The sequence below is a fragment of the Tenrec ecaudatus genome, chromosome 15, assembly GCF_050624435.1.
Source record: "Tenrec ecaudatus isolate mTenEca1 chromosome 15, mTenEca1.hap1, whole genome shotgun sequence".
Lineage (NCBI taxonomy): Eukaryota > Metazoa > Chordata > Mammalia > Afrosoricida > Tenrecidae > Tenrec > Tenrec ecaudatus.
In genome coordinates, this window is record NC_134544.1 from 84,025,847 (window position 1) to 84,047,925 (window position 22,079).

General features: G+C 41.9%; 1 non-coding gene across 1 annotated transcript; it reads left to right on the plus strand.

Moving 5' to 3' along the window:
• The first annotated feature begins 4,953 nt into the window (after positions 1-4,953).
• On the plus strand, positions 4,954-5,060 carry LOC142428310 (U6 spliceosomal RNA). Its single transcript, XR_012780233.1, has one exon. It is a non-coding gene; the product is annotated as a U6 spliceosomal RNA (small nuclear RNA).
• Positions 5,061-22,079: the final 17,019 nt, after the last annotated feature.

Genomic DNA, 22,079 nt, shown 5'->3' on the forward strand with positions numbered 1-22,079 from the left:
AAATTTTTAACAGAATACACTGTCTTGATCATTGCCCATATGTTGAAGCTCACTGTGTCTTGGCTAATTGTTGGCTGAAAATGTCTTGTCAACATTTACAGAACTTTAAGCGCCCAAGGTTGCTTGGGTGTAGGATGGTTGTTAGATCCTCCATGAAAGAGAAGAACTGTCTGATAAAGGTTTTCTTATCCATAATACTCATGGGAGAAAGTAATCATGTCTTTAATAAACTGAATCACTGATTCGTTTTGACCTGCCACCCTTTTGGCTAAAAGTTGAGCATTTAATCATCGTGCCACATGATTTTGTGGTCCAGGTTCATCTAAGTATAACTTACATGCATCGACCTTTATTTCTGCAGATGAATGTTTATCTTCTTGTTGCCCCATATTTAGACATTACATAGATTTCTTCAATGTCAGCACTATTGCTATTTTCTGCTCCTAAGAGTTTATTGCGTGGTGCTGCCTTTATGAATTGTATGATTTTAGAAGCACCTTGGACACTATCTGTAGTGCCAGAAATAGCTGCCGCAGTTGTGAAAACTAAGAGTGACTCCAATTATGGCCCAAACCCTGTAAGAAATATCAAAGAAGAATTGATACATTTGGGTTATGGTGTTAGGGAATACCATTAAATATATCATGAGTGGTCTGAAGGACAAACAGATCTGTTTTCACATAAACACATCTTGAATATTTCTTTTTTTTAAAATATTTTTATTGGAGGCTTGTACAACTCTTAGCACAATCCATACACACATACATTGTCTGAAACACATTTGTATATTTGTTGCCATCATCCTCAAAAGATTTGCTTTCTACTTGAGCCCTTGTTATCAGCTCATTTCCCACCTCCACCCCCACTTCCCCATCCGTCATGAACCCTTAATAATTTATAAATTATTATTTTGTCATATCTTACAATGTCCAACATCTCGCTTAACTCACTTTTCTGTTGTCCAACATCTTGAATATTTCATGGAAGCATTCGAGCAAGACTTCATTGCACTCATTTGGTCATGTCATCAGGAGGAACTAGTCCCCAGAGAATGGTCTTGTGCTTGGTAAAGTAAAATGTCAATGCAAATGAGAGAGACTATCAATGAGATGAATATCACAATGGCTGCAGTGATCAGTCCAAACAGAGGAATGATTGTGCGCATAGTGCACGTCCGGGCAGCATTTCATCGTGTTGCACATAGGATCTCTGTGAGTTGAAGCCAACTCAAGCGTACCTAAGACTATCAACACATACAATATTATCCAGGTCACTGTAAGTTAACATTATTACATAAATATACATGTGGGAGCATGTATGAATACATCTGATTGCTTAAAGAAACTTTGAGATTCATAAGAGAAATTTTTCTTGCATTAAGGTTTCTTTAAGGATCTCTCTTATGTAAAGTAGTTATGCTTTGGGCTGAGATCTGCTCGTATACAGTTTAAAATAACCAGATGTTCCCTGGAAGAGAGGGCTTTTTACTCCTGTAAACAGTTATAGTCTCAGAAACTCACAATAGCATCACTGTGAGTTGGCATAGACTCTGTGGTGGTGTTTGGTGTTTTCGAATGTCTCTGGCTTTGACAACAAATAATTCTAGTTAGTACAGTCAATTGCAGACATATCTTATCAAGACATATAACTGTGAACTCTGTTGTATATATGGTCAAAGACAGACAAAGCCCATTCCAATGAAAAGAAGATACATTCAGATGCATGAAGATTCCCCAGAGTGTATACATGATAATCCCTAGAGGCGTGCTGAAAACATGGGGGAAACTGCAGCTTCTGAGCAGAAAGCATCCCTGACTCCTCTCTCATGCATGTCCTGGAACCATGGCCTGTTGCAGGGAGGTTTGTGTCTGGGCTCACACAGACTTCCCATCAGTGTTACATGGCTGTGTACTCAGGATTCACAGAGCTGAGTTATAAATAAGTTGGCTCTTGGAAATGCCCTTGGTGATGCTGAGTCATGACTGGAGAGATGGATTGTAGTATATTTTCCCATCATGTTATTACCTCAACTCACTCCAGGCCCTTTCCTGGAGCCTGGCAATCCAGTGCACATAATAGCTATTTAAAGAGAATCCAGAGACAGCACAGGTGAAAGACAAGGTCTGTGAGGGCTTCACCACTCCTGGGCCTGACTCTTGTAGCTGCACCTGAGCCAGGACACCTGGTGATGAAAAGAAACAGAGTCATGTGCTCAGATGTTGCATCCCCAGACTTCATGTAGGAATCCCTGAAGCACTCACCTCCCAGAGTTGCCACCAGAAAGGAAAACCCACACATGCTTCATGTTCATGTGGATAAGATTTATGACACCCCAAAAGGCTATCCAGAGTGATGAGGATTTTGAATTTACATATATGGGTGCTGTGGCTTCATGTGGCTGCCAGAGGTATTTGCATATTGGAGGTGCATTTGTAAATCAACTTGAACAGGATAAAGGGAGGCCTCTGGGTCTGCTCCTCCCACTCAAAGAATGCTGCTAACTGTGCTTTTAGGGTAACCCAGATTTTTTTCTGAAGTCTTCACTTTATCTACTGCAGACTTCTCTTAATCCACACAAGAGTGTAACCTGTTCTAGGAGTTATATGCAGCCACAAATCAAGGACATTTTTATTCCCAGTGATAGGTAGAGCAGATATCAACAGAGAGAGAGAGAGAAACAAACAGCCAGACAGAAAGGAGGATAAATGACTATGTAAAAAGATAGCTAATGAAAATATTCACCACAAACCAGAGCCATATCTCTTCTGATTCATGACACCTACATTAGTCTATATTTAAACAATGGAACGTTCTAGTGTGGTCAGGCAACATCCAAATCATCAAAAATATTGCTAAATTGGGTAACCATGACTTTACTTAAATTTACTGCCATATGTCTTCATACCAAGTTTAACTCAAGTGATGGTATTTTCATTTGCTTCATATTCTTGTGAAAGTTGAGCATTGAGTAAAGAATCATTGCATGTGAATTGTGGTGCTATTGAGGAATATTGGAATTACCATGGACTGTCAAAGGAACTAACCATGTGGATCGCAGAGTAAAGGTTAACTGATGAACCACCAGCAGCAGAAGCTGCTCAGGAGAAAGACTGGACTTTCTATTCCTGTAAACCGTTACAGTCCTGGAAACCCACAGGGCGGTCGCTATGAGTCAGCACTGACTTAATGCTAGTGGTTTTGGTTTGGCTAAAGGAACAAACAAATCTTGCTTGGAGTAGTACATCCAGAATATTCCTTAGAAACAAGGATGATGGTACTTCATCTCACATTTTTGAACATGATATCAAGAGACCCCAGTACTTGGAAAAGGGTATCATACTTGGCAAAGTAGAGGACAGTCAAACAGAATAAGGCCCATGAGGAGATGGAATGACACAATAGCTTCAATAATGGGCTCAGAGTTATGAACCATAATGAAAATGACTCAATATTGTACGTTGGTTTGTTCTTTTGTGTATAGGGTTGTTATGAGTTTGAAATGAATGAACTTAGCTAACCCCCCAAAAACACAAAACAAAAAGCACATACTTAAGAATGAGAGGGGTGGGGGCTAGCCTGTCAATCAGGCAGCAGCTTGATGACCTCTTTGGAGGCACTAAGGAGACAAATAGCTCACTGGGGGTGGGACCCCCGCCCTCTCCCCATCACTAGACATCGCTTTTGACAAGCCACATGGAGAAAGGCTGATGGAGCCAGAGCCCTGGGAGTTATAGGAGCCATGTGGAGACCCCTGCCAGCACTGCGGTGCTTCTACTGCCACTGGATTTACAAGGCTTTTCACCCATTGGCCTGTGATCTTCCTGCATCCATCATTACTTGGCTGTGTGAGTGTAACAAGGAATTTATGGACTAGTATTGCACATCTGGGCTAATATTGGGCTTATGGACTTGATCTGGACTGGGCTCGGATGTTTTCTTAATACCCAATTGTTCTTGTATATAAAGCTTTTTTCTTTCTCTTTTTTTTTCTCAAAAGCTTTTTTCTTATACACGTGAGTGTCTATGAATTTGTTTCTCTAGTCTACCTAGACTAACAAATATGCTGAAACCAATATCTATTGCTACTTATATCCTGGAAAACTTATGGTTACACAAATTCATACAAAGTTCTCACACAGGATATTCATACAAAGTTCTCACACAGGATATTCATACAAGGATTGCATATGAATGAGACAAATAAGAATTGAAGAGGGACTGAGAATATTGAAGCACATGATGACCTCCCTTTCATGGTTCTGAATTTTACTAGTTAAACTAACGGAATACAAGCTCAATGATTATACTGCCAGTATCATCACCTACTTGTGTTCTCCTAAAGGCAGGCCGGCAGTTATTCACAAGACACTTGAAGGGGCTGAGCTTGGAAATCATCCCAGATTTGTGGTCTCTGGATTAGCAGACTAAATAAAATGTGGGCTTCTGTGTTATCTTCAAAAGTGCCATCAAGCTGTATCTAAAAATGGATAAAAAACAATGAGCATGTGAAGTGATATGTTCCTGAATGAAGAGATAGAAAAGGAAGTTAGTGGTGTCCCTTTTAAAATAAATAATAATATCTTCAAAAAGACCTGTTGCAGAAGCAGGACATCCAGAATTCTCATTGAAAATTAAGAGATGGTTTTTTTTTAAAATCATTTTCTAGGGGGCTCGTACAATTCTTATCACAAACCTATCATGGATAATGGAGCAATGGTAGTACAGTGAGCTAATTGCTGGGTCAGTACTTTGAAAGTATCAGTCATTTCACTGGAGAAAGACAAAGTTTCTATGCCCATACATAGTTACAGTGCAAGAAACCTCTAGGGCAGCTCTACCCACAACTTTAAAGTTACTCTGTGTTGGAATCATTTCTATGGAAATGAGTTTGTATCTTTTGTTTTTGGTCTCTTGGAAGAAGTACAGGACAAATGCTATTAAAAAGCAAAGATGGTGTTTGCTTCGGCAACACATGTGCTATAATTGGAACGATACAGAGAAGATTAGCATGGCCCCTGCACAAGGATGACACACAAATTCGTGAAGTATTCCATATTTAAAAAAAAAAGTAAAGGTGATGAGGTATCAACCTCAATACATGGGATATGTTATGAATGGGATCCTCTGAAGAGACACAATTATTTGTTTTTTAAAAAAAGTTCAAGCAAAATAAACCACCTTCAGTGGCTGTGTTTTTAATAATAGCACAATAATTGTGTTAATTATGTAAGGTAAGGTAAAGATACTGCAAGCCTAGGAAGGATTTCATCTGTTGTAGAAAGGGACATTACCAGTGAGGAATGTTTCTTCAGGGCTTTTTATCAACATAAACAAATATAAGGAATAGGAATTCTCATTTATTGACCAACTGGACACATTTCAAACAGACTCATTCTTTTGATGAAGCCATGAGAAGATACGTCCAACAGTGTAAGAGCCAAATCTGCCATCTTTAAAAATCTAAAGAAAATATGTCACTGCCTGATGGAATAAAGAAAACTGTAGTGAAGAAGCAATGGTGACTCTGGATGAGCTAAGAATTCATGTCCTCTGGTAGACCTTTATATCTGGACTCTACTCAGGAAGTTTATTACACATTTCAAAAAACCAAGGCCCAAACTGGGATGCTGATACCTTATGTAACAAGCCTCAAGGCACATAAGGAAGACCATCACAGTTATCCAGTGCTTGGAACCACATATGCATTTGATAGCAATAGACAGCTTCAGAAAGCTCCATCCATTGTGCCCCGCCCATCACACTTTTACCTTATAATCTAACCTCAGGTTTCCAGCGATCACTACCTGACCTTACTTTGTATAATGCAAATACCCTAGGTTTCTGTAGTACTCACCATTTTGTAGTCAAGCTTCTGGAATAAAAATCAATGCACTCTCTAAATAAAAAGCAGAGACACTAGGACATTTGCAGTGAGGTGAACAGATTTGGTTCACAACCATTCAGAAGTTCAAATCCTTGTGATGCTTAAGTGTGCAAGACAGCAGTCCCAGGCTTCTGGCTCCCTAGACTGGCCTGTATTTTGGTATGTGTGGCAAATCTGCAACCTGAATGAGAAGAGGAGTGATCACTTAGGTATGTCAGGTTGTTGGCCTGCACTTCTTGCCCTAAGGAGTGCCCACCCTGTGCCCCTGAGCTGAAGATTAGGATTCAACCTGAGGTATTTGTTTTAATGACAGAGCCCACACTATGCTAATAGAGTCCATTCTTCTCTTCGTTAGGTCCCCTTCATTGACATTCATGTAATAGAAGCAGGTATCTCCTAGTCTCAGAGGATGAATGGATTCCAGGTCTTCCTGAAAGGCAATTATGACCCTGGATTACTGTATAGCCTTGGGAATTCAATGCTTAAGTTGAGCGTTGGCCTAGGTTTTGAAAGGTTGATTTCATAGAGGAACCCACACACTTTAATTTGTTATCAAAATAGGTGAATTTTCAGGAAGAATCTATGTTTTCAAGCCAAAGTCAATAAACTCAATGCTACAATATTCTTATGCTAGTTTTATTGCTATAAAAACATTTACAATGTACTTTAAAAATTTACAGAATTATGAGGTGTGATCAATTATTTCAGTGCTGATACTATCTGTGTACCTTTCTACCAACAGTTTCTTCCCCTTTACATGTTTTTATCCTTTTCCCTGATTATCTCACTATAACACCTACATCTCACCCATAGTTTTGGATTTCTAGGGAGAGAGAAAAAGCTAGTATCTTGGCACCACTTGTGAAACTTACTCGACCAGGAGCCTGGAGGGGTAGGAACACAAAACGAATGTGACGGGAAGAGGCTAAGCTGTGATAAAGTAGGGAGACATTAGCCTGATGTGGCTAGTCGGATATCCTAGATTGATGTCATTGGCATTGCCCTTTTCAACCCCCCGAGAGTTTCTTAGTCAGGGAGTTGTGAAGTGGCAGTTATTTGACAGGGGTGTATGTTTGTGCCCCTATAAAACTAATATGCAAGTCAGACTACTAGAAAAATACACAATTTATCTTTGACTCTGTCATGCCCAGTTGTCATAAATATCTGGAATATAAGGCTCACCATTCCCCTAGGTCTTTTTTTTTTTTTACTTTAACAATTTATTGGGGCTGATACAATTCTTTTCACAGTTCATACATATATATACATCAATTGTATAAAGCACATCTGTACAGTCTTTGCCCTAATCATTTTTTTTCTCTTTTCTTCTTTTAAATTTTATTAGGGACTCATACAACTCTTACCACAATCCATACATATACATACATCAATTGTATAAAGCACATCCATACATTCCCTGCCCCAATCATTCTCAAGGCATTTGCTCTCCACTTAAGCCCCTTGCATCAGGTCCTCTTTTTTTCCCCCCTCCCTCCCCATTCCCCCCTCCCTCATATGCCCTTGGTAATTTATACATCGTTATTTTGTCATATCTTGCCCTATCCGGAGTCTCCCTTCCCCCCTTCTCTGCTGTCCCTCTCCCAGGGAAGAGGTCACATGTGGATCCTTGTAATCAGTTCCCCCTTTCCAACCCACTCACCCTCCACTTTCCCAGCATCGTCCCTCACACCCTTGGTCCTGAAGGTATCATCCACCCTGGATTCCCTGTACCTCCAACCCTCATATGTGCCAGTGTACAGCCTCTGTCCTATCCAGCCCTGCAAGGTAGAAATCGGATCATGGTAGTTAGGGGGAGGAAGCATCCAGGATCTGGGGGAAAGCTGTGTTCTTCATCGATACTACCTCACACCCTAATTAACCCATCTCCTCTCCTAAACGCCTCTATGAGGGGATCTCCATTGGCCGACACTTGGGCCTTGGGTCTCCACTCTGCACTTCCCCCTTCATTTGATATGATATATATATACATATATACACATACATATATACATATACACATATATACACATACAAACACACACTTATATCTTTTTTTTTTTTTGCATGATGCCTTATACCTGGTCCCTTGGGCACCTCGTGATCGCACTGGCCGGTGTGCTTCTTCCATGTGGGCTTATTTGCTTCTGAGCTAGATGGCCGCTTGTTCACCTTCCCCTAGGTCTTAAGTCCAGGTTTCAATCTCAGAGCTCTGAGGCAGGCTGGTTAAAGAACAAGGTTGGACCTACTTGATCAGCATTCTTTCTTTTTAAAAAAATCTTTTTATTAGGGGCTCATACAACTCTTATCACAATCCATTCATACATCAATTGTGTAAAGCACATTTGTACATTCGTTGCCCTCATTATTCTCAAAATATTTGCTTTCCACCCAAGCCCCTGCCATCAGGTCCTCATTTTTCCCCTCCCTCTCCACTGGCCCCTCCCTCACAAACCCTTGATAATTTATAAATTATTATTTTGTCATATCTTGCTTTGTCCCACGTCTCCCTTCATCCACTTTTCGGTGGTCTGTTCCCCAGGGAGGAGGCCACATGTAGATCCTTGAAATCAGTTCCTCCTTCCAACCCACCCTCCCAAAGTCCTCCCGGTATCACCACTCACCCCACAGGTCCCTAGGGGATCATCAACCTGGATTCCCTATGTTTCCAGTTCCCATGTGTACCAGTGTACATCACCTGGTCTAGCCAGACTTGCAAGCCCATTTGTAGGCCACTGGATATCCCCTTACAGAAGGGTCTTGGAGAGGAGACAAACCAGTCAGGGTACGATGTAGAAACGAAAACTACAACTTTCCTCTAGTTCCAAAAAGCTCCCACCCTCCCCCCGCCCACACACACACTGTCATGGTCTGAATCCTACCTTGATCAACATTCTTAATCTAAGCTTGAGTAATTTTAAGTCCTTCCAGAAAAAGTTAAGTTTGTGAAAAAAAAATCCCCCCAAAACACCCCAAATGGTGATAGTAACAGTCAAGAGAACTACAGCTACATTACATTGGATGAAACAGGGGAATAACACCTCTTTACAGTGCTGGAAATATATTACATTGAGGAAGAAAGCTAATAGTGCCTGGCTATAAAAATACATAGCATCTGGGGTCTTAAAGGCTCAAAGATAAACAAGTGGCTGTCTAGTTCAGAAACAGCACAAGCCCTCATGGAAGAAACACATCAGCCTGTGTGACCACAAGCTGTCAAAAGGATCAGGTATCAAGCATCAAGAAACAAAAAATCATATCATTGTAAATGTGAGTGAGTGCAGAGGGGACTCTCAATGCCCATCAGTAGCCAATTGGACACACCTTACTGAAGGGTTATGGGGAAGAGATGAGCCAGTCAGGGTACAGGGTAGCAACGATGAAACATATAACTTTCCTCTAGTTCTTAAATGCTTCCTCCCTTCCACTATTATGATCCCAATTCTACCTTACAAATCTGGCTAGACCAAAGGATGTACATTGGTATAGATACCAACTGGAAACACAGGGAATCCAGGACAGATGACTCCTTCAGGACCAGTAGTGAGAGTGGCGATGCCTGGAGTGTGGAGGGAATGTGAGGTAGAAAGGGGGAACTGATTACAAGAATCTACGTATAGTCTCCTCCCTGGGGGATGGACAGCAGAGAAGAGGGCAGGGGTGGGGGGAGACAACAGACAGTATAACATATGACAAAATAATAATTTATAAATTATGAAAGATTCATGAGGTAAGGGGGAATGGGGAGGGAGGGGGAAAATGAGCAGCCAATATTAAGGGCTCAAGTAGAAGGCAAGTGTTTTGAGGATGATGGTGGCAACAAATGCACATATGTGCTTGACACAATGGATGTATGTATGGGTTGTGATAATAATTGTACGAGACTCCAATAAAATGATTTTTAAAAAGATATTACCATGAGAATTGGGTTCACCTGACTAAAACATGCTATTGTCAATGGCTTCCTCTGCATGCGAAAGATGGGCACTGAATTAGGCAGGCAGAAGAATAATCAATGTAGTTGAGTTGTAGTTCTGGCCAAGAACACCCCAAGTACCATGAATAGCGATGGTACAAACAAGTCTGTCTTGGCAGAAGTAATATCAGATAAGTAATTTCAGAGGGCTACTTAGCGGTAAAGATGGTGAAAGTTCGTATTAGATACTTTGGACAAGTTATCAAGAGAACAGTCCCTGGAGTAGGATGTTAAGTTGGATAAAGTGGAGGGGCAGTGAAAAATAGGAATCCCTCTATTGAATGGATTAACAAAGTGACTGCAACAATGGGTTCATCCTAAATTGTGAGGTTGGCACAGGAGAGTGTAGTGCTTTGTTCTGTAGTTCACTCAGTGCCTGTGAGATGGAACTGACTCAATGACAGCTAATATGACAACAGCCCCAGAAACCACAAATAAACACCCAAGGCCTGCATAAAGACATGCTAGTGTGCTAGTTATTTTTACAAAGTTATTATTTTTCTTATTAAAAAAGGGAAGAAGTTTCTTTAGTTAAAAAAAAAAAAGGAACAAACAAGGTGACAACAAAATCAGTGAGGACTTCCTACCCCTCAATATACCATTCTTTTGGAGGCGAGTTGAAGCAATTCTCTAAGCTCCACACGGGCCACCATATGGCAGAGTATTTTCATGAATGTGGGCTCTAGGGTAAGGACAGCACACAGTCATCGGCCGTGACATTTTGTCTTTCAAGGGAAGTGTAAATCATATAGGCCTCTACATTGAGGGGTCAGTTGGAGGATCAAAGGATCCAGCAGAACAAGGAACTAATGAGAGTTGAGTGGGTTTCAGGCTGCTTTAAAGGTCGATGGGCAATTAAATCAAAATAAAATTTCATGAGACCCTTCCAGACTAACTGTAAGATAGATGAAAATTAAAGATTCTGGCATCTAGAGACTACATTATTCGCATAGGATGAATAAACATTTTTCTTTGTTTTTTTGTTTGTTTAAGTTCAAGTTATTGGGTTCACACATAACAATAGTTTTGAAAGAACACTTACTAATACTTTCTAGGAGACCAGAAATAACCTGTTATCAATGTTCCTGTGGCCCTCACCTGAGACCGCAGGCTGCTCCTGCTGCAAAAGGTGGATGGACTGGCATCAGGTGGGGATTAGTCATTTTTCTCACCACTATATGGGAGCTCGACCAGGAGTCCCATTTCGGCAACTGGCTGGAGATGCTCCGATGTGTACATGCGCCTTGGGCACCACCATTAGGAGCCTTGTCCCCTTCCACTGGGACCGAGTGGGGACTTATTTTTCTCGTCGCCACTTGGGAGGTCAACTGGAAGGTCCTGTTAAGGCAGCAATAGATCACAGGGAGGGAGCTGCCCTGCTCCATAGGAAACCCTGACCAAAAGCAGGTTGTCTACCAATGTTCTAGCACCAGAATCACCACTAACATGAGGTGTGTGACAGGCAGGTGAGGGGGCTGCCACCGTTTTGGTCCCAGTGCATAGTGGGGACTGGCATCCACAGACAGCCATAGCCCTGGCCAGCAGAGTTGGAGGTTATCCAAGCCCAATGGAGGCTCCCTGGCCGTGTCCTATCCTCCCTGCAGTTTAAGAGTCTGTCTTAATCCCAGAGAAGGCAGCTTCGTCCCATTGGCTCCTCAACTAAGCACACACACCCAATGAAAACCTGCAGTTCCTCTTTTTCTGAGCAGGGTTACCATGGTAACAACACATCCCTATTAGGGTAAAACTAATATGTCTCAAGAAGGTCTAAACTCAGCTCACGTTCCACATTAGAGGGTGAATCATCCAATGCTTGGTGAATTCTGCTTCACAGCAATAGAAAGAGCTGACATCAAAGGAACAAAACGTGACGTCACTGTGAATGGTTGGCCACCACATGCCAGTTGTCCCTGTGATAACTTTTCTGACACCTCCTGCTTAAAAACCAAAGGTCAGAAGGATCGTTAGGCCCCGCTTTCATGGTCTGTATTCGTACTGAAAATAAAGATTAAGCAAACTTTTGCCCTTCTGCTCCACAAGAGTTTCTGTCCTCCCTGAGCTCGCCTTAGCACACCTGCGTTACCTTTTCCAGGTGTACTGTCCCAGTCAAACAACCCACCTGACCCCACTAAGTCCCTGCCTGCCCGAGGAGGGGCCCCAAGGAGGCTGCAGCTATGGCTCAAAGGAAGCACAGTAAGAAATGCCAGTGATGGAGTGAGGTGACCTACTCTGTGTATGTGCACAAGGTGCTCAAGTAGCTCCACGCGGACTCCAGCATCTCGTCCAGGGCCATGGGCATCGTGAACTCACAAACCAATGACACCTTCGTGCACATCACCCATCAGGCACCTCAACTACATATTCCGAACTGCTCGACCATCACTGCCTGGGATATCCAGACAGCTGTGCACCTGCTACTACCTGGACAGCTGGCCAAGCGCGCCATGGCCGAGGGCACCAGGGCCAACGCCCACTACACCAGCTCCAAGTAAATTGACCTTCAGCCTCACAACGTTCAAAACCCAAGGGCCTGTTTCAGGGCCACTTCCATTTTCATCCCAGAGAAAGAAGTCAAACACATTGGTAATACCTAATTTTTTGTTTGATTGTTTCCCTTTGGTTTTTGACTCATGCATAGTTTATTTAGTTCGATAGTTTTCATGATGGAGACCTTTTCTTTTTGAATACCCTTTGCGACACTTAATGTACATATCCCACAATTCAACCATTCAAACATCACAAGAACTGTACAATTAGTACAACAATCAATTTCACAACATTGTCTTTTTTCCCACCATGACTAAATCGCCTTTAAAATGACTTCTGTCATCACCATTAGTTCTAGTGCTCAGTTCCCTCCTTCCTTCATTCGTTGCTCCCCAAAGCCCCTTCCTTTCCCCAACTCAGACACCACCCACCCCCACCCCAACGAGACATCCCCTACAAACCCTCCCATCATTTCTTATCTGTAGGCATCCACTCCTGTGCTTCACAAACTGAGAAACCCAACAGAAACGATAACGAACAGAAAGAAATTTTAGTGGGAAGGAAAAATAAAACATAGTAATATATAGATAAAAATATAAACATAAAGAAAAAAGCCCACCATCAATATTTTAAAGCCAGGGAGGACGTTTCTCTTATGGACCAGCAAGATATCTTGCACCTAGAACAGAGTCTGGTCGGGTCCAGAGGGAGGTCAGCAGAACAGGACCCTGGGGCTCACCTTTGAGCTGAGGAGGCACAAGGAGTCTCCGGGAGGAGGCGCCGCTGTGTGGAAGGAAACAAGGGAGGGGGTTAGGAGACCCGCAAAGAGAGAATCAGGGAACCCTGAAGCCCCAAACCCAAGGCGGGATCCCCTTTCTCCAACAGGGAATCCCACCATGAACCCCAACCAATCCGAAAGTGGGGAAATAGGACCGGCTTCTGGGGCAGCCGCCCATCTCTCACCAAGAGAAGCGCTGGCAGGGCTCCTGGGGCGAGAAAGGGTGCTTGCACCCTAGTCAGCAGACTGCTGTGTGCAGCAGGGGCACCCTAAAATAGCCTCTGCCCACTCGCACGTCCCTGATCCCAGAGCCTCCCACCTGGGAGCGCCAGCAACAAGGGGCTCAGGCTGTGAGCGCTTCTCTGGCACCACGAGCAGAGCATGGACAGTAGGAGCCTTGCCATGAACTGGAGTTCAAAATAAGACACCGCCCCTTCCGGCCCTTTCTGGGCGTGACCCGGGGTGGGAGGAGCTGGCAGGGTCAGGGAGGAGTAGGGTCTCTGCCTTCACTTCCTCTCAAGGCAGTTTTTGTCCCGCTCATTTCTGCTGCTGCACCAACACAGGTGCCTGGTGGGGTGGGCGGGGCCTGGCGTGCCTGGGGCGGGGCTTGGGGAGGAGCCAGGAAGAGGCGGTCCCTGCCAAAGGGCCCACACCTGTGGCTGAGACTGCAGCTGCAAAGACTCAGTCCGCAGACCACAGCCCACACCAGGCCGGGCCTGGGGAGCCCTGGACGCGAGCCGAGCTCAGGCAGGATGTCAGCCTCTAGGGTGGCGCGGAGCAGCAGGAGAAAAACTGAGAAGAAACCTGCCGCTTGGGAAGAAGCGAAATTGTTGGCGGGCTCCATGGCAGTCATGAATGACATGTGAAGACGGAGAACTTTGTGTGATGTGACTCTCATGGATCAGGAAAGAGAGATCCCTACTCATCGTGTGGTCCTGGCTGTAGCCAGGCCAGTATTTAATGTCATGTTCACAACTGACACGCTGGAATCAAAGTCCTTTGACGTAGAACTCAAAGACACCGACCTGACATTATTGAACACCTGGTGGAATATGCTTACACTGTGAATAGCAACCATGAATAGCAACAATGTGCAGTCTCTGTTGGATGCAGCAAACCAGTACCAGATTCAGCCTGTGAAGAACATGTGTGTTGATTTTTTGAAAGAGCAAGTGGATGCTTCAAACTGTCTTGGTCTAAGCGTTCTAGCAGCGTGTCTAGACTGTCCTGAGTTGAAAGCCACTGTACACGCCTTTATTCACCAGCATTTCACTGACGTTTACAAAACTGAGGAGTTTCTCTAACTGATGCTCAGCGAGTAACATGTCTGCTCAATCAGGACCCCTGACCGTGAGCACAGAGGAGCAGGTTTATGATGCTGCCGTCAGGGGACTGAGACATGATGCGCCGAATCGCCAGCCTTTTATGATTGATGTCCTCGCTAACGTCAGAATTCCTCTCATCTCCAAGAATTTCTGGTGTAAAACCGTCCCAGTTGAACCCCTCATTCAAGACAACCCTGATTGCCTTAAGATGGTGGTGAGTGGAATGAGAGAGCATCTACTGTCTCCTGAGGATCGGCAAGAACTGGCAGATGGAAAAAGGCCTCGAAGACCACAGTCTTGTAGATATTTTAACCCAAAGTTAGAAAAAGGTGCATATTCTACACGATCCTGCAGTGAGAATATAACTGCAGAAATGTCATTTGATGCGTGTTTTGCTCTTTAAAATGAGCTGTGTTGATAACTATTTTGTACATTGAACCACGCGTTTTTGGTCTTCAAGTAGAACAGTTTAAATAACTGAAGAATTGATCCCTGCTTTTCCAAAAAGTCTCATTCAATAAAGTGTGTTATTCCCTGAAGCCAGCATTATTAGAATTCTATCACAATGTGTTCAGTATTTATATTAAATGCGCCAATCCCTCCCTTATTTTTGTTATAAAACTTTGTCTTGGAAATATTTTGCCATTTACTAGGACCTATCTATATATTTTTCATAATAATTATTTCTAATATAATGATTGCAGAGGCAGCTTTTGTTAGAAATCATTTATCTTGCCTCATCAAAAGTGAACGTTAGCTTATAGTCTGATGTAAGTAGACTATTTATTATACAGGATTGTTTAGTAATTATTTTTAAATTCTTGTACTTGGCATTTTTGGGAAATGTTGGAATGATATTAGCTATTAATCAATGAGACCCACCCATAGGTCCCCTATACCTACCAGAAATGGTGGCTTATTATTATTATTAAATTGATCTTCAGAGAACGTTTTCAGTAGTAACATGTAATTATCCAGAATTAAGCTAATCTACTTTTTTTGAGCTAATAAACTTATACACTATTATCTCTATATATTCCTTGAATATAAATGATGACAGGAGGAAAATGTGTATTAATTTGCAGATGAAAAATGACAGAATAGAAAATCTTATTCTTTTTTCTGAATGTTGCCAGGAAATGACCTCTTGGCTCTCTATTTTAAAGGTAAATCATACCATTCTGAGGAGGCCAGGGAAGAGAGAACTTTTAATCTATGAGAGTAGGATAATTGAGTTTCAAATAGTTCACTGAGAAATGTAATTAAAAAGTAAAAAGTTTTCTATTTTTCCCTCAACTTTTGGAAGACTATGATCCTGAGGGAAGGAGAAGGGGGGTATGTTGAGCAGAAATTATATGAACTGTTGTGCATTTCAAGGCAGGTTCAGCATTACCATTGGTGTTCTAATTGGAAAATTCTCCTCTAGAGATGACAGACTATTTCTTGTGCTCCTCATTTTAAGTGGGGCTTCCTCTTTTGGTTTGATATCTCTGCATAATGCAGGTGATGGGTTCCGTGGTCCTTTGTGTGCACTGTAGTTTGACAAAATAGCAGGCCATTCTTAGGCCTGGCACACTCTTGATAGATGTTTATGTAGACAACCTAGTTTTTTAATTTGTTTTCCCTCTTACCATATGTATAGATGTTAGGGATATATTTCTTCTATTGATTACATTGAGTTGGGTATTTCTCAACCTACTGACATTCACATATGAGACAACTTCCAATTCTGTTTAAGACCCATGCCTCTATCCTTTTCTGGGAATTTTATTACATACCCTGAAGTCATTTAAGACCCTTGTCTACACTTTCTATTTATTATACATTCTATAATGAATGTTGGATTTACAGTGTGAACATGGCAATGGTACTTTCATTTTCGTATTCTAACTAGGACCAACAACTCTGTTTTTTCAATAGAATGTGAACACATGTTCTCTTATAAACTTTTATAATTAATAGTGTGATAGACAAGACAGTTTTCATATGTTGAAATATACTATGTGGTTCATTTTGCATAAGCATGAATATAAATGAAAGAGAGGTGTAATACTAAAAAAAAGAAATGAAAATAATGAAGTCATCTTTATGGACATCACAGAAAGCATGTTCTCCCTTTATTTACTGCTTAATAGAGATTAATTTCCTGTTAATAGAGGTTACTGCTCTCAACCCAGATTAGGTGGGTGATAGGATTGAGATGGAAAAACCCTTGCTTACAGTTAAACCTTATACATGCCAATTAAATGTTTTTGTAAACTGTGTTTCTCTACATAGTTGTAAGTGATGATGTAGCAATCCCTGGCGACACAAAGTTCAAGATCGTGGATGCTGTTTGAAAGGTGAGCAGGTACCACCCACCAGCTGGTCCCTTGCACAGTTAAACTGACAATTGGTGTCCAAAAAGATTACAGTTTAGAGATCCCTATGGGGGCAGTTCCAGTCTCTATAAAGAGTGATCTTTAGTCAAAATGGACGGTACATATACAAAACAACATGTCATTCTCAAATGTGATGCAGTCTGAACTCTCTCTATAAGATATTAACCACATGTTTCTTCCTGGTGCTCCTAATCTGAATTCTAGTCCTAGTCAACTGTTTTGGATAATGACAAGTTTGCTCTTTATGATACATCTTAGGTATCATAAATAATTTTCATTTTGTCTTTTAAACTTGGCAGATTATCCTGAGGCCTCTGGCTTCACATACTAATTTCATTATATTTTGAAATTACTTAATTGCTATTTATGTTTTCTTTATTCATTGCTACACTTGACTTATTCTCTATTAGAATGTGATCATCTCTAAGTCTCCTCACTATTTTTTTAAAAAAGAATAAATTTTATTGAGGACTCTTACAGTTCTTGTACCCATACATCAATGGTATCAAGAACATTTGTACATATGTCACAATCATTTCCTAGACATTTCTTTTCTTCTTTTTTAAAATCAATTTACTGGGGGTTCGTACTACTCTTATCAAAATCCATCCATCCATCCATTGTAGTCTTTTCACTTCGTTTGCAGATTTCAATGTGCTCTGCAAATAATTTTGTCCCACGGTCTCCACGTCTATGAATAAGGGCTCTTTTTCACACAGCACTCCATTTCTAGAACCATGTGTCCTGCACACTTCTATTGGACAAACTACAGCGATTTGGTAAAGAATACTGATTGGACAAGACATTGAAAAAATACTCAGTTCAGTTTTCAATGTAAAATAAAATTTAAAAACCTTCAATAAGACTAATGAGTTAAATTTGAGGTATGGCAACACAGAAAATCAGCCTACAAATGTGATGGGCGTATTCAGATAAATGAAAATTTATCTTAATAATGAGTGTTTCTTTGAGGTAGAAACATTTTTCAGAACTAAGTTTTGTGGGAAACTAAGTTTTGTGGGGATTCGTGCTAACCTGGCAAGGGTTAGACTATAGCTATGTTTGCTATATGTAATTTGTTTTGTTTTGTTTTCTCCACAGAGGAGCAGATTCTTCCCACTCTAAATTGTAATGCAGGATTGTGATGCTGGGAATCTACATGGTGATGAAGTGGGAGAACAGGGAGTTTTCTGTGTGTTCTTCTGATTGAGGCTGAATCTTTTATAGCACCTGGGCAGTAAGACTCTGACCTTCATGCCTGTGGTGTAGTTTATAGTTTGGCCTGTCCGTGTTCCTTTACTTCATTGCAGTATCTCCTTTCTTTATCTTGGATCTTTTAATACTTGTTCACTATACCCTCACACTTAGGTCTCATGGGTAAGATATGGGGTGTGTGGTTGATAGGGAAAATATTTTACCTCCAGATATGAAAAGTCAATGGAATTGACCTTCCGCTGGTGAGAAATCTTTTGAGTTGATAAAAGTCTCCCTCTCCAGTGTCTGAAACCCAGGGCTTATTTTGAAAGTTCACGTAAAAATCTGGAGGGGTTTTATAGTCAAAGCCCACAAAATGTGGTGCTTCACTAATGACTGGCCCCAATAGTTTCTCACTGTCACAGCAAACAGTACTCAATCTCTAGAAATTTATAAATTTTTAATTTACATTTTTGTTTTATTTGGTTTTTCTTTTTTCAAATACATGGGTTCAGTAGCTTCTGATTCAGGTAAGCAGAATGAAGCCATGCCCCTCTAAATAGACCTCCTCCAGATTTCGGATGACTTTCGATATGCCAATTCACTTCAGTTCTCTGATGGGTGCATGGAAGGACTCTCAGCATCAGTGCATCCATGGCTCACATTGCAGAATAAGGAATAGATGCCTGACTCAGAGGAGGAAGAGTCAGACGAAGAGAGAAAGAGCAGGTGTCCAGAGTGGAAATGGATGGGCAGGGGTCCAGAGAGGGCCTAGAGCTTGTACGTGGGCAGAGTGTTGTGATTATCTCCACGTGATTACACATTATAGAGGTATGAGTGGATAGATAGTATGGGGTGTTCCATCGTCCAGCACCGGGAAACTGATCTACATTTGATCAACCCTTATGCTTTGTCCCTAGGTTCTTTGAATTGAAACCTGAGAAACCAATGCCCTGGCCTTGAAATGAAGAGCCTCCAACGATTGCTGAGTTTCCATGAGCCCTACGCACTTGAATTGTTTTAGGACCATTCAGGCAAGGAAGGATTTTTTTCCCAGAAAATAGGTACTGCACTCTAGAAAATTTCTGAGTTTGTAGAGATATGTCCTAATCTTATGGCATCTTGCCAATCTTTTTCACAACATTGATGCTATTTTTAAAATTAAATTTTACAACTTATGTTAATCTTGCCAATGTATCTTTAACATATCTTGCAAATTAATTAAATTTATTTAGGGAATACTGTCAGACTTACGGTGATAAATTAATATTTCCTTATATTTCAAATATTGTATTGCTTGGTTGTGAATGTTTTCTTAATAATTTACACACTTTTGTATTATTCAATTGGTTGTTTTTCAATTTTTCTTATGTTACGTTTTGTGTGCTGGTTTTTATGTGAAAAGAGGAAGTAAGCAAATTACGCCTAATGAAATAATATTTTGGTATACGTTATTTTAACTGAGTAAGAAAAAATAAGTTCATGGAAGATATAGCTGACTATTTATGAAAACACACTCATTCCATAAGTAGTAATAGTGAAGATGATATAGTAAAATGAGTAAGACTTCCCCCACACCCACCCCAGTGAGTCAGTGAAACATCACTCTACTTCATCACAGACACAGAGGAATGACCCCTTGATTGGTCAGTATTAGTCCATGAGAAGCTGATTTTGTCAGATCTCATCTATGAAGTCAGTAAAATTATAGGGGTCGAGTATAAATGGATACATCTGTACCAGTCATGACCAGCTGTCAAACCACATCATGAGATCATGAGATTCACCCCCACTAGCCATCAGGATTCCAGACCACATTTCAGATGAGCAGATGAGCTATGCTGGTGTGTGGCTCTGTCAAATTCTTCAGGTTTCCTCTTATTTATACCTGATGTAGATAAAAAATGCATTCATGGATGTGAATTATATGTACATACAAGTGCCCTATGGAGTTGAACGCTGAAGCCATCACCTCTGATACCACAATAAACAAGGACATTGCCATATAGGTTGCTCTTGAATCACTGACACTGAAGTGCATGCATCAGGAGTGACTATGGAGCTGTATTTTCCTATTGGCAGCCGTGCTGGGTAAGCTAAGACATGGATGAGGCCAGAGGGAAGGCTGTGGCAGCTCCAGAGCCCTCGCCTTATGGTTTACTTCCTCGCAGGTGTGCACGCCTAGATGGAGTTAGTAAAGTCTGGGGCCCAGGTGCAGAAGCCAGGAGCGTAGGTGAAAGTGTCCTGCAGGACTTCTGGACACACCTTCTCCAGCTACGATATGAATTGGGTGTGACAAGCACCAGGAAAAAGCCTTCAGTGGATGGGCTGGATCAACACCCACACTGGGAAGTCAACATATGTCCAGAGCTTCACACAGGACTATGTCTTCTCCTTGGATGCCCCAGTAGCACAGCTTATCTACAGATTAGCAGCCTGAAGTCCAAGGACACTGCCCCCTGTGACTGTGTGAGACACACGCTGTGAAAACTCACATCCTGAGAGTGTCAGGAAGCCTGAAGGGATGGCAGCTGTGCTTCAACCCCCTCTTTATTTACAGAGTATGCACCTAGAGATGAGAAACAAAGAAAATGACTTCCTGTGAAATTAGCTCCTCAAGGGAGGAGGATACAAAATACCTTGGTGTGTAGACTTTCCCCATCTCTCTGTGTCAGTACTTCATCGCAGGACCACAAACCATTCAGACTCCATGAAGTGTCATTTCACCATCTGCAGAGACAATGGCAAGAACACAGTTTGTCTGCAAATGGACATTATAAAGTGGAAGACAAGGTTGTCTATTACTCCGTGAGAAAGACAGCGAGAGGAGGTCAGTGTGATCCCAGAAACAAACTCCCTGCAGGGAGAGATCTGGGCCGCACGGGGTGCGCAGGACCCACAGATCACAGGCTACAACCCAAGAACAGGTGCAGATGAGCAGTTTCAGGACTGGTTCCTGTTGTGCTCTGGGGACGCTTCTCCATCTCACTGTTTCACCCAAGGGGTTTCTCCCATTTTTATGAGTCCTGGTCTACAATTGATATTCATGAAGCAAACAATTGTCACAGGAGAAGCTATTGTCCCATGCAGAGAAGGTCGCCTGTTTTACATGTTAGAGAAATGACTCCACCTGAAATTCCAAACACTAGTGTTTGATGAACCCCAGGAATCCTGGGAAACTTTCCCAAACTCATTGAGTGCAGCTGGAGGCGCTGTGTGGTGAAAGCAGTTCAACACTGGAACACGAGCTGAATGTTAGAGAACAGTTCTGTTAACCTGCTTCTGAAATACTGACTCATTATAGAGATCTCAGTGGCTTACTACATGTGAAACCCTCTTAGGGTTTCAGGGTGAAGTCAGTAGGGTCTGGTTTAGGATGAGTAACATGTCAGAACAGAATGACGTTCACATCTGACCCTCTGTCCTCTCACACAGAAATGTCCCGGCTGGAGCCAACTATGACTTGGCATTGCCTTTTCCCCTAGTGTTTGCTCTTTTCTAGTTCAGCACTGGTTCACAGTTCATGTGCTCAATGTAAACATGTTCATATATCAAGATCTACATTTTTAAGTGTATGCTCTTTTGAGTTCTCCCTGACGCAAACAGCAAGATGAATTAAGTTTGTTTGTTTGTTTACATTGTTGTAGTTAGGTGCCATCGAGTGGGCTCTGTGCATCCGAACAAAGCACTGCCTGGCCCTGGGTCACCGTCACCATCCGTGTTTGAGCCTGTTGCGGCAGCTACTGAGGGCCTTACATTTTTCACGACCATCTACTTCACCAGTCATAATGCCATTCCCCAAGAACTGGCCCCTCTTGATCTTATGTCCAAAGTGTATTAGATGAAGTCCTGCCACGCTCACTTCTACAGAGAATTCTGGCAACACTAGTTCCCACACAGGGATCTACTACATATTAAGTATCCATCCCCAATGCCATCATCCAAAGGTATCAAGTGTTCTTTGCTTTTTCTAATCTATGGTCAAACATTTTCGGGTGTATGCCAATTAAACTACTGTGGCTTCTGTCACGTGCACCTCATTCCTCAAGGTGAAATC